Source organism: Pinus tabuliformis, chromosome J (assembly GCF_031772625.1).
Source record: "Pinus tabuliformis cultivar Carrire ecotype Pingquan chromosome J, CPIR1, whole genome shotgun sequence".
Classification (NCBI taxonomy): domain Eukaryota; kingdom Viridiplantae; phylum Streptophyta; class Pinopsida; order Pinales; family Pinaceae; genus Pinus; species Pinus tabuliformis.
This window is the reverse complement of record NC_142295.1, coordinates 1,071,331,140-1,071,344,004: the sequence shown is the minus strand read 5'-3', so window position 1 is coordinate 1,071,344,004 and position 12,865 is coordinate 1,071,331,140. Positions and strand designations below refer to the sequence as shown.

Below are 12,865 nucleotides of genomic sequence, written 5' to 3'. Positions count from 1 at the left end.
GAGACCTTTATAAGATATGAGGCCAAGTCTTCATCCTTTGATAACCTTGTTTTGTAAAGTCGATTCCTCAAAGATATTTTCTGACCTATGGTACTGACTGAATATAGTTTTACCAACTTGTCATAGATTGCTTTAGATGTGCCCAAATCTGCAACAAAGGGAATAAGATGATCTTTGATGGATTCAATGAGAATCCTTTGAGCCCTAACTTCTCCTTTAGTGTACTTGGCCAATTCTTGAGTCTTATCCTTCTCTGGTTCTGCAACTTTGCCTAGAACGTAGTCCATGACTTCATTTTCTATGAGCACCAAATCTATTCTCTTCTTCCATGCTTGAAAGTTTGATGACCCATCGAGCTTATTGCCTTCCTTACAAAATGAAGTCATTTGATTTGAAGATTGAGACATAGAGAATAATATAGTACTTACTTGTCAAAAGAGTGTCTTGCTCGATGATGTCTTTAAATATCTTGATGCTTCCAAGATTTCCAAGAGACTTCAAAGATGTATGGTACAATAGTATCTTATACTCCAAATATGAATGATGATTGACTTCTATAGACATGTCTTCAAAGAGCTTCTAAGAGAGAGAGATTAATAAGATGATGTTTTTATTCAAAAAGATGATAAGTAACCAAGAGCCTTGAATGATAGAGACAGAGACGGATCATTTATGTAGCAGTCTTCCTTTGAGTCCTCTTCCCTATGCCTTTCCTTATGCTCTTAGCAAATGATGTCCTCTAAAGTAGCTCGGATGAATTTCTTCCACTTAAGCCAACAAGACTGATCTTCAAGTTGCCTTCTCCTCACCTTTACTTTGAAACCATGTTCAGAAATCACTAGGGCAGCAATTAGGGTTGATTTCTCTTTCCTTGATAATCGCTTGTAAATATATGTTGGCTTCTTATTACTTTTATTATATTATTTTCATCAAATAATTACCAAGACCGTAAACCATGAAGATCACAAAAAGACATTGAACACAAGATATAGGTTCCAAGCCAGGGAAAAAACCCACAAGGGGGAAAACCCAGTCAAATCTTATTTTCTTATAGAATCAAATCAAAGTGAGAAATCCAAGACCCAAAATCCAAAACCAAGACCTCCCACAAGACCCTAGACAACCCTCCTTCCAACCTTCCTCAATCAAGTCAACTACAACCAAGTCAACGATAGTCAAACCTCTTGAAAACTGGTCAAATCTGAAATTTCGAACCTACAGTGATTTCCGAAATTTTTGGCCCCTGCAGCAGCTTCAAAAATTCACACGTGTGAGAAAATTGGGGTAGAAAAACAACTTTTGACCTTCGCTCTCTCTCTCTCTCTTGACTTCCTTTGATCTTCGCTCTTCTTTCTAGACTTCTTCGTTGGTGTTTCTCTCTCTTCTTGGCACAAAAATCGAACTTGCTTATGATACTCCAAATGAGGGCGAGTTGCACTATATTTATACACATCCAGGATGTTGAATGTGTTGGGAAAAATACTGAGAGGGGGGACGAATCAGTGTTTTAAAAACTCACTTAAACTTTTATTTTCTTATTCAGATTTTTGTACACGACTATAATGAAGTAAACCTGTGTATGTACACAATTGTTATGCAGACAACTAGCATATATCTAGTTAACTAACTTTTCAGTTAATTCATCATTTGTTTAACTTGAACTAATGTATCAGTACTTCATTAGGCATTAATTAAACAGTAACCATGTGCAGTAAGAACAGAATAAACCATCACACATAAGCAACACATCAACACCAGGATTTTTAGGTGGAAACCCAATGTGGGAGAAAACCACCGTTGTTGTCGTCTCTGTCTTCATCTTTTATTATAATGAAAAACTTTTTACAATCTTGTATTGTCGCATACTCAAACCAGCACGCAGACAACCACCTGTAGAAGGCTACAACCTTTTCTCATTCTCCAACACCCACTGGAAGGGAGCTCCAACCCCTTGATTTCATTTACCGGCACCCAATGGAAGGGAGCTCCAACCCCCTAATCAGATTCACCAGCTACCACTAGAAGGAAGCTTTGACTTCCTCACTAAAAGCTCCAACCCTCAACACCTTTGTGGACCACATTTCATAATTTTCATACTAGATCCACCTAAACCAAAACATCACATCTATAGGCCATCTTTCATCAAAACTTCATACTAGACCCACTACCATCATTTAAGCCCAATTCCAAATAACAATATTGAAACCAAACACTGTATCAAATTACTTAATCACTGAACAAACTAAATCACCAAATCAATCATTGAACTAACTTATTCTCAAACAACCAAACCAACTTATATCATTGTATACCCATTCATCAGAATACCAGAACACATATTGTTCATCACTGAAACCAAACCTTGTCACTGCAAACACTGATCAATCATATGTCAGAATGTATACGCCACTATTTTGAAGAATACTTGTGTATATACGCACTTTCCCTTAAGAAAACCTGCGTACAGATCTCAAAAGATTGAACCCTGAATCTAAATCACTGCACTACAGATTTCTGAACTACATACATATCATCACATAGCAGCATCATCTTTAGTCAACATATCATTCCATAAACCACTCAACTCAACCAGAATTGTCACACAGATTATCATGAAAGAGACATCATTGATAGATAACAGCAAACATAACAGAACAAATCAGCCATAATCATCAGCTCAGACTGCAAAACCCTAGCATATGTATGCGACATTTATAAGACACTTCCACATATGTACGCGCCTTTTAATAAGCATACCCGCGTACAGATTTGTTCATACTGCGGAATCAATACGCAACTACCCAGAAGCAGATATGCGTATGTACGCGATCTTTCTGAAGAAAACTTGCATATAGATATGTAACTACCGAATCATACCTTCGTTGCACAACAAAACATCATTCAAACCCCAGATCTCGGCATATACTGTAAAAGACATACATCATATCATCATCACAAATCTATCACCTCATAAGCAAATTATTCAACGTGTAGTCATTTTAGATCTATAAGATCTAATCCATCATCACACTCCCGGTGCACACTTATTTCAAAACAAACAATTCATCAATAACCCATTACATGCACACTTAGCACTTTGATCTCCATCTCCTTATATAGCTTAGGCCTTAAACCAATACCTCGAGTCAAATCCTTAGTAATGCCAACGGTATTCTTAGATGGGATCAAAATATCCGTTGTTGCGCTCATTACTATGGGCCAATACCATGTTTAAGATCCCTGGTATTTAGGATATCATGGTGCGGAAATTGTACGCGTTTTTACTTCTCCATACTCGCATGTGTACACATATTTGCTTCACAAAGCCCACGTGTATTCATCAAAACATCACTTTCATCATTCTTTTGTCTCTGGACTGATATCCCTTTGTCCAATCTTTTTGTCACATTTGTACTGGCCTAAATACTCATCCTATTGCCATCATGTCGATACCTTTATTAAGTAGGTTGCCATCAAGGACAACACATTTGTCATAATGCCAACAAAATGGGTCCCTTCCAAGGCCGACTTGTCAAGACAAGAACAACTTGGTCTTGTGGGGACAAAATTGACAATTTTGACTCAAATAAAACTATTTTTATTATTGATTTCAAAAGTCCAAATGGGACTTGACTCTAGTACAATAGATTAACTTATGACAAATATTCTTTTAACTCGATAAACCCTAGAAGCATGCAAAAAATACTCCTAAATAACAATTTGACTTCAGCATGAAACCCATGCTTGAAAACTAAAAATTAATTTTCTTCTTTGGCTCTTACAAGATATATACAATGACACAAATACAATGATAATTATGAAGAATGAACCTAGTTACAGTTTCCAACAATAATAATGGTGAAAGTCTTCGCACTTGCAAACGATTCATATTGTTGATTTGGAGTAGCATCGGATGTGCTCTATACCTCAAATTTTGCAGGGAGGCTTGGTCACATGCATTCCAAAGAACCCAGAAAGCATTTTGGGAAATTCCATTCACAAGTGATTTTATTAAAATAATTAATATTTTAATAGGGTTCATAAGTCTAAACTTAGAAAAATTAAAATATTAATGGGTATTAATCTAATCAGGGGTGAAACTTCTAAAAAAAGCCACGGATCAAGCCAAAATGATCTAAGCCTTTGATTAAGATGTAATCTAGATTGTTGGTTGTCCAACATGAAGATATAAGAAGAGGCTTGAAGGTCATTTGGAACACACATAGAGAGATTGAGAAAATCGATTTTCTGAAGTGCAAAGTTCTCAAGAGGAAAAATCGATTAAGGAGATCTCTTGCAGTTGAGGGGTAGGGATAGCAGCTTCCGAAGAGAGAGATTCTCAGTCGGAGATACATCAGCAGAGAGAGGCAGTGAGTGATCCAGAAGCCTTGACGCAAACGCAAACGCTAACACAGGGCCAGAAGGCCACGCGGATGCAGCGTAGACGCAAACACCGACATAGGATAGAAGGACCATGCAAAAGCAGCGTAGACGGAGAGAGAAAGTCGAAAGTCAGGGCAGAGGGTCAGTTTCAGTAGCTAGAAGCCGGGGTGTGAGACCGGGAGGCTGAGAGCAGTGACTCTGGGCCACTAATCGATTCTCCAGTTGGGTGACGTTGTGCCTAAGAAGGTTGACATTGGGACAGCGTTGAGGGAGCGCAGAGATAGCATAGTGCCTGCCAAGGGCACCTCATCCAGCAACCGGAACAGCCAGGACTTTTTCTCAGTGATTGTGTGAGGTAAAACTCACAAAGCTTATGCTAGTATTTCTCTCTGTAACTGAATAACCATGTGAGGTATTCAGTGATGTATTCAGAATTTGCTACTACTTAATAATAATAAACCCTCAGAGTTGTTGCACCAGTTTTCCCGCATTGGGTTTTTCCGAGGACTATTGTCCAAAAATAACTATGTCCTATGTGTTTTTATTTTCCTTGCTCAGTTTCTATGTTTCAAAATCATATTTAAATTGGTGTAGGTTGCTTCAATAATTTACTTCAATTGTTCAAGAAGAAATCTGAAATAAGCTTGTAATATAATTTACAATCTAGGTGAAGTAGATTCAATTGGTTGCAGCATGATTCCTGAAATTGTTAGATCTAGGAATTTTCACATGGTATCAGAGCCAGGTTGATGTGAAATAGTGAAGAGAAAATATAGCACTGAAGCAACGCCCAACTTGCTGCAGCAAGCAACAGTTCGAATCCCCTGAGGGATAGCGCAGTCCTAGCTAGGAGACCTATATTTTCGTGGGTATCTCTCTCTGAGTGAACCAACAGAGAGGTAAGACTCCCAGATCAAAAACTTGTCAAGGCAAAAGGAGCTACACAGATCCACGCAGAGCTAGAGGGACGCAATCTTCTGCAAGCAGAGTGTTGGGCAGAAAAGCCGTCACAATGGAAGAAGCAGATCGCATAGTGAGGGAATACTTCTTCAATGATTTCTTGCCGAGGAAATCAGTATTTCTCATTTTTTGAGTAGCAAAGGAGCACCAGCTTACCAACTCCATCAGGAAGTGCATAAGGCAGCCTAGGAGCTACGTAGTAGGGAGAAAGAGGGAGTTGTTCAACATTTTTTGGAGGAAATGGCAACCAGTGGCTTCAGGGATCAAGACAGGTTGGACAAGGCTTCTAACTATGCCATCTGGAAGGCTAGAATGTCCTTCCTTCTAAATGAGCATGCCCTCAAGACATATGTTGATAATGTGGTAGCTGAACCTGCAGATGCAGATCCGCTAAAGAAGTACAAGGCTGAGATGTCAAAGGCCAAGAGGATGATCCTAAATGGAGTCAAAGAACCTGCAGATGCAGATCCGCTAAAGAAGTACAAGGCTGAGATGTCAAAGGCCAAGAGGATGATCCTAAATGGAGTCAAGGATCACGTGGTGTGCCACGTTACTATCAAAGGAATTGCTAAGGAGATGTGGGATGCCTTGGCCACATTGTATCAAGGATCTTCCGAGCAACGAAAGATGTACTTAGAACAGAAATTGAGATTTGCTTAGCAGAAGGGAGAACGTGTGGATCTGTTCCTCACGAAACTGAAGGAGACTCGTGATGAGCTGTCAGTTGTGGGGCATACACCTCAGGATTCTGAGTTAGTGAGACTGGCTCTAAATTCCGTCTCAGATGATTGGCAAGTCTTTGTCCAGAGTATCCTAGTCATAGCAGCATTGCCAAATTGGGACGAGATGTGGGCAGCTCTGAAACAAGAAGCGTTGAGGAGAGACCTGCTCAAAGTCAAACTTGGCGGGAGCAACAGCAGCAGTGGGTCGAAGCCCAAAGTAGAGGAGGAGGATAACGCAGCCCTTGCATCAAAGGGACAACAGGGACAACAGAAACGAAAGAAGGACGTTTCCAAAGTGAAGTGCTTCAGATGTGGCAAGATGGGCCACTATGCATCCCAGTGTCCTCTGAAGAACAAGGACAAGGATGAGAAGCATGATCCTAACGTTGTAGCCGCAAAGATTGAACAAATGGAGGAGTTCGCCATGACAACCAAGATACCTCCAGGAGGGAGGTAGGCTTATATAGAACTGTAGTTCGATAGAGCTACAGATGGGAAGATCCTTGAGGAGCCCACCTCTTGAATCATCACCTTGCTACGGGAGCCCATGATCAATAGTAGTGGGATGGAGGAGTTTTCAGTTAGTGCCATGGAGTGTTGATTCGACAGATGCAGTGGTTAGTAGCGCCAGAATGTGAGCAGCGCAGAGCAGAGAGGCAGCAGTGTGAGGAAGCACAATGTAGAGCTTCAACAACGCAGTGGCTTCAGAAGAGAGCGTGGGACTAGTAGCAGTCAGGATTTCAGTTGTTTCTCTAAGCAACTGAGTTGCAGTACGGATGCAGTGTTAGCAGTGGCAGTGCTAGCAGCATAGCAGACGCAGCGCTTGAGAGGGAGTTGCAATACAAATGTAGCATTAGTAGTGGCAGTGTCAAAGGCAACAGTACAATTGCAGTAGCAGTGCAATAGTTAGTAGACAGCATGTCAAACATTAGCAGCGCAGAAGACAATGCTTCAGAGTCAGAGCAGTATGCATTAACAGTATATTGCTAGAGCACATCCCTCGCTAAGAGGGAGTGTTGATTTGGTGTAGCATTAGATATGCTCTAGGCCTCAAATTTTGCAGGGAGTCTTGGGCACATACATTCCAAAGAACCCATAAAGCGTTTTGGGAAATTCCACCCACAAGTTATTTTATCAAAATAATTAATATTTTTAATGGGGTTCCTAAGTCTAAACTTAGAAAAATTAAAATATTAATGGGTATTAATCTAATCAGGGATGAAACTTCTAGAAAAAGCCACAAATCAAGCCAAAACGATCTAAACCTTTTATGAAGATGTAATCTAGGTTGTTTGTTGTCCAACATGAAGATATAAGAAGGGGTTTGAGGGTCATTTGGAAAACACACAAAGAGATTGAGAAAATCGATTTTCTGAAGTGAGAAGTTCTCAGGAGGAAAAATCGATTGAGGAGATCTCTTGCAGTTGAGGGGCAGGGATAGTAGCTTCCGGAGAGAGAGATTCTCAGCAAGAGATACATCAACAGAGAGAGGCAGTGAGTGATCTAGAAGCCTTGATGCAGAGGCTAACGCAAGACCAGAAGGGCCACGTAATAGCAACGCAGAGGGAGAGAGAGAAAGTCAAAAATCAAAGCAGAGGGTCAGCTACAGCAACCGGAAGCTAAGGTGTGAGGCCGGGAGGCTGAGAGCAATGACTTTGGGCTACTAATCGATTCCCTAGTTGGGTGACAATGTTCTTGAGAGGATTGACGCTGGGACGGCGTAGAGGCGGCGCAGAGATAGCACAATGCCTGCAAGGGGCACCTCATCCAGCAGTCGAAACAACCAAGACTTTTTCTCAGTGATTGTGTGAGGTAAAACTCACAAAGCTTCTACCAGTGTTTCTCTTTGTAACTGAATAACCATGTGAGGTATTCAGTGATGTATTCAGAATTTGCTACTGCTTAATAATAATAAACCCTCAAAGCTGCTGCATCAATTTTCCCGCATTGGGTTTTTCCAGGGACTATTGTCCAAAAATAACTGTGTCCTATGTGTTTCTATTTTCCTTGCTCAATGTCTATGTTTTAGAATCATATTTAAATTGGTGTAGGCTGCTTCAGTAATTTACTGCAATGTTTCAAGAAGAAATCTGAAATAAGCTTCTAATGTAATTTACAATCTAGGTGAAGTAGATTCAGTTGGTTGCAGTAGGATTCCTGAGATTGTTAGACCTAGGAATTTTCACACATATGTGTGTGTGTGTCAAAACTAAGAACTCGAATTTCAAAAGTGTATAAGTGCATGGGATCATACAATGGCTTCAACTGGAACACAGTCATTTGCATTAGCTCAGAGATACAAACACAGAGGTGTTAGTGTGCACCATTTTTACCATTAATCGACTAGCGATCACGGACATGAGCAATACAGTTTTGGCTCATTGCATACATAGTCTATTCACACACTTGTGTTTGCTTAGAGACAAGAAATAAACCCACAATGCACTGTCCAAGAGAGGTTTAACACTGTGAGAATACTAGGCACAAAGCAAGGGTAATCAACACATAACTTAAAATTTTGTGGAGAGGCTAGAATACATGAGATCTTCAAAACCCATAAATAGTTTCTGGAAATTCCGCCTAGAAGTGTCTCAATTAGATTATTAGCTGATTTTTAAATAATTCCTAAGTCTAAACTTAGAAAATCTGGTTTATTAATCAATATTGATTGAGATAAGGTGAGAATCATCTAGAAACTCACATGGATCGATCCAGAAATGATCTTAGCCATTGATTAAGTTTTAATCTTGGTCGTTGGTTCTCCAATAGTGGATTATAAAAGGGAGTCGATGTAGTGATGGAGAGATCATCTAGTGCAGATACTCAGTTGCCCAAGCAGTTCAATTTTCCCTGTAGCAACGGCTCAACAAAGAAGATAGAGCTAAATTATGAGTCGCAGGTGGAAGAGGAGGGCAGTAGCAGTCCAGGAGGAAGATTTCCAGTTCCCAAAGAGTCGAAGGAAGGAAGGCTAAAATCTCCAGAGGGCCAGCGTATGCTCTACGTAGAGGGTGACGCAGGGAGCGCAGCGCAAAGGCTGGGAAGTTATTTTGGAGGCAGAAAATAGTTGTGGGGTGAGAGAAAATTCTCACAATATTTTTGCCAGTATTTTCCTCAGATTAGATTGCCAATTGGGCATCTAAATTATTGTACTCAGAATTGTTGTTGAATATTAATAATAAAACCCTCATCTGCTGCACCAGTTTTCCCAAGTTGGGTTTTTCTAGGGACAATTGTCCAAAAATAACTGTGTCGAAATTATTGTGTGTGTGTGTTAGAATTTCTCAGTTTCCAGTATTTTATTTTCCGCAGTATTTTTATGGTGAAAATTGCAGCTGTGATTTTATTCGTTATTTGTCGTAGCAAATAAACTACATAATTAATTTTTGAGTTAGAAGAATAATTTCCAGTAGCTACAATAGATAAAATTTCACACCACTAACATTATGTCCAATGTTGGATGGTATGTGGACAATGGAGCATTGAGACATATGACAAATGACAAGAAGATCTTCAACAAATTTTGAACGCAAGAGGGAGGAATGTGACAAAAGTTGGGAAATGATGCCACTTATCCTATGAAGGGATTGGGCTCATCTCTTTCCAAATACCTTCAAGTGATGTTCTTGAGTTGAATAGTGTTTGATTTTATTCCCGGTTTAATGAAAAAATTTCTTTCAATTTCTTGCGTGACAAATGTACATTGTGTGGCCAAGTTTAATGCTCACAACGTTACAATTAGAGATCAAACCCATGTTGTGGCCAAAGGGGTTCGAGTTGGTGGTCTTTATAGACTAAATCAAATCCATATTTAGACAAAAAGAACCAAAGGAAGGATGCCTCCTTACTCTACTTCAACCGATTGGAAGCTGATATGGCTTACCAAACATTACAGGATGCATAAGAGTGCCTAAAACTTCAATTAGGGCAATAATTCCCCCCTAAGAGATTTTGCAAACATGTTGCACTAACTTGTTCCATTGGTGAGCCTTCCAATTTTGCAAAATAGGTCTGCATTGATGCCATGATGGAGAAAAGTGATGTTTGAGAGACAATTCCAAAACCTATGGTGGGATCAATGATTATTTCCATGAGAACAATAGACTTGAATTTGCAAGTTGCATATATAGTTGAGGTACAAAGGGAGAAGACTAGTTTTTGAGAAAACAATTTCCTTGCAAAGAGGAAATGTAAGCTTTTGATTGCTCTGAAAGTGTTTTACCTACCTTGGAAAACACTTCATGGAATATGAAGGGCTTGTAGTCTCCTAGCCCCTTTGTTTATTTTTAACTACTTTTGGAGAGCTTAGATTAGGTGTATGCTTGCCTTGGGATCAGTGTTAGGGATGTGGTAGTTTCCAAATGTAGCATATTTAGCATCTTCTACAAGGGCACACTTGTTGAGGAAGATGGGCACTTCGCATGTCATGTGAAGTAACCACTTTAGAGGAGAGAATTAGGCACTTGGGGGCTGCACATTCAACCTTAGGAGAATGTAACCACCTTACATAGTCTGAGGAGGTATGCTTGAGCTGAGGAGCCATTGAATGGAGAGCAAATCATCTTAGAGAATGACTGCTTGAAATGTGAACACCTAGCTTAAAGGGCACACCACCTTGGGGGTTGGACAAACCCTAGAACATGTGAGCAGCTTGCTTTGAGGAGTGCTTCATTTGGGGCTTTGTTTGTTGACTTAGCCTAGGGCGGTTTATGAACTTGACCCATGTTTTATTGTTGACTTCCCTAAAGATTGTCTATATAAAGGGAAAAGAATGTCTTTGTTAAAAACAACTACAAAGTGTACCAAGGAGTAGTGTTTGTGGGATGCTAGCGCTAGGATTCCTTGACTTTTGAGATGCAAGTGTTGAGTATTAATGCTTATGGGATGCAAATGTGTGTATCTCCTTGAAGGCCTATGTGATGCAAGAGGGAGATCTTGGGGTTTGACAATTAGTGCGATCATCAATGCTGTCTTGTTTGGAAGCTCCAAAGATTGGCTTATAAAGTTTGGTGGGATGCCTTGCTTGGCCTTTGTATAGCTGGTTGTAATTTGTAGTGATTGTGGATGTCGTAGCTAGGATTTGGGATGCAATGAAGAGTCCTTGCTTGGGATGAGCTCAAAGGACTTGTTGTACCAGCTTGGGATGAGATGAGGTGTTGTACTTTATCTTCATTACTGTGATAATATGAAATTTACCATCAATGTGCTTATTTTATCGATGTATAATTGATTTTCCACGTGTATTGAGCAAGTTTCATGGCTATTTTAGTATGCAGATTCATTAGGATGGTCAGGTTGAATGCTGTGTTATTATAGCATGCTTAATGAAACTTTCAGATCTGATTTGTTGCTGTTATATTGCCATTGTTATGGAAATCATTTTCAGATCCGTGTGTTGAGATAGATCTTGCCCTAAGGGCTGCTGAAATAATATATAGTTGAAGTCTTTATGGTGTCTACATTCTTGAGTTTTCTTCAATGTAATGTTGGGTAAATTTGAAGTTTCTTGCAGGACTGTTGAAGAATTATTTTCAGCACTAAAGTCTAAGGCTAAACTCTCTGAAGTAGATTCATGGCCTCACAGAAGTGAGGTGGAAATTTCAGATTGTGATTTCAAAATCTCTACATAGCCATGATGCTCGTGAGCCAAAACAGCCAAAGTACCATTTGAACAAATCATCCAATAGGTTAGAGATTAAAAACCTATTAAGTTGTCCAAAACAATCTACATCTTCGGCTAATCCGTACAGCTTTCTACCTGGCAATCACAAAACTTGTCTCTCCATGGAAATACTCAGCCAAACTGTTATCACTCCCAGATATGACAAACACACAACATGCCTATCACAACTGTCATCTAACTAGCTCCTTTCAATAAGAGAAAGTCGCAACCCTCAACTTTCATCATTGGAATCACCCCCATTTCACACTTCTCCACAAGTTTTCACCTACTGCAAACACAGATCTGTTCTCTCCATAGATCAGTGACATTCCAGTAGCATCCAGTGTTCACCCAATCATACATAATCTCAAATCAATGATCGACTCTTATTCAGCATAAGATAAAACTAAACATCTACGTTACTCTAGACTAATCCTCTACACCGTGGAGGAGGATTACCCTTCGGAAAATTCTCATAATCACAAACACCTCCCGTTAGAGAGTTCAGGGCCGAAATAGCTCTGATACTAGGATGGATATTAGTGGGATTAGCAAGGAAAGACCAACAACTGCAGAGAAGATCATTGCGTGCAATAACACACCCACAGTATTCAGATTGATTATCAAACCTCTTCAAATACAAAATTTCCACAAAAGTTTTTCTAAAGAGATTCCTCGCTCTGCAAGCTTTTCCCTCGCTCATATTACCAAGACAAAAAAAACTTACTAAATCTATCCTAATGACATACTGGACGAAGACAGGATGACAACTCAGTTACAATTCATGTGCCTTATCCAATGACCTCACAATACAGCCATACAACATGTAGGACCTATTCCCAACAGAGGAGTCCAAGTCATGTCACTTTGGTGCCAAGCGACCAGTACAGAATGACTCCACAGAAAGCATGCACGTAGGTCTCTGATAAACCATGATAATTCAAACAAAAATCATAAAATTGAGGTTTATTATGTAAAATTTTGGCAATTGATCTAGAATAATCTCCCCAAATTGTCAAAACTTCGTTGGAACAAATGTCATTTGGAAACAAATACCCGAACAGAAAAGTAAAGTTGTTTAGCGATAAGGAACCCTTCAACTTTCCCCTGTTTTTCTTTTCTCGGATGTTGCGAGTTCAGT

At 39.7% G+C, this 12,865-nt stretch overlaps 1 protein-coding gene across 1 annotated transcript in view; it reads right to left on the bottom strand.

Annotated features, from left to right (window-relative positions):
* Window positions 1–12,865, bottom strand: part of SEC8 (subunit of exocyst complex 8) — a 438,983-nt gene that overhangs the window by 425,525 nt on the left and 593 nt on the right. The window lies entirely within an intron of this gene.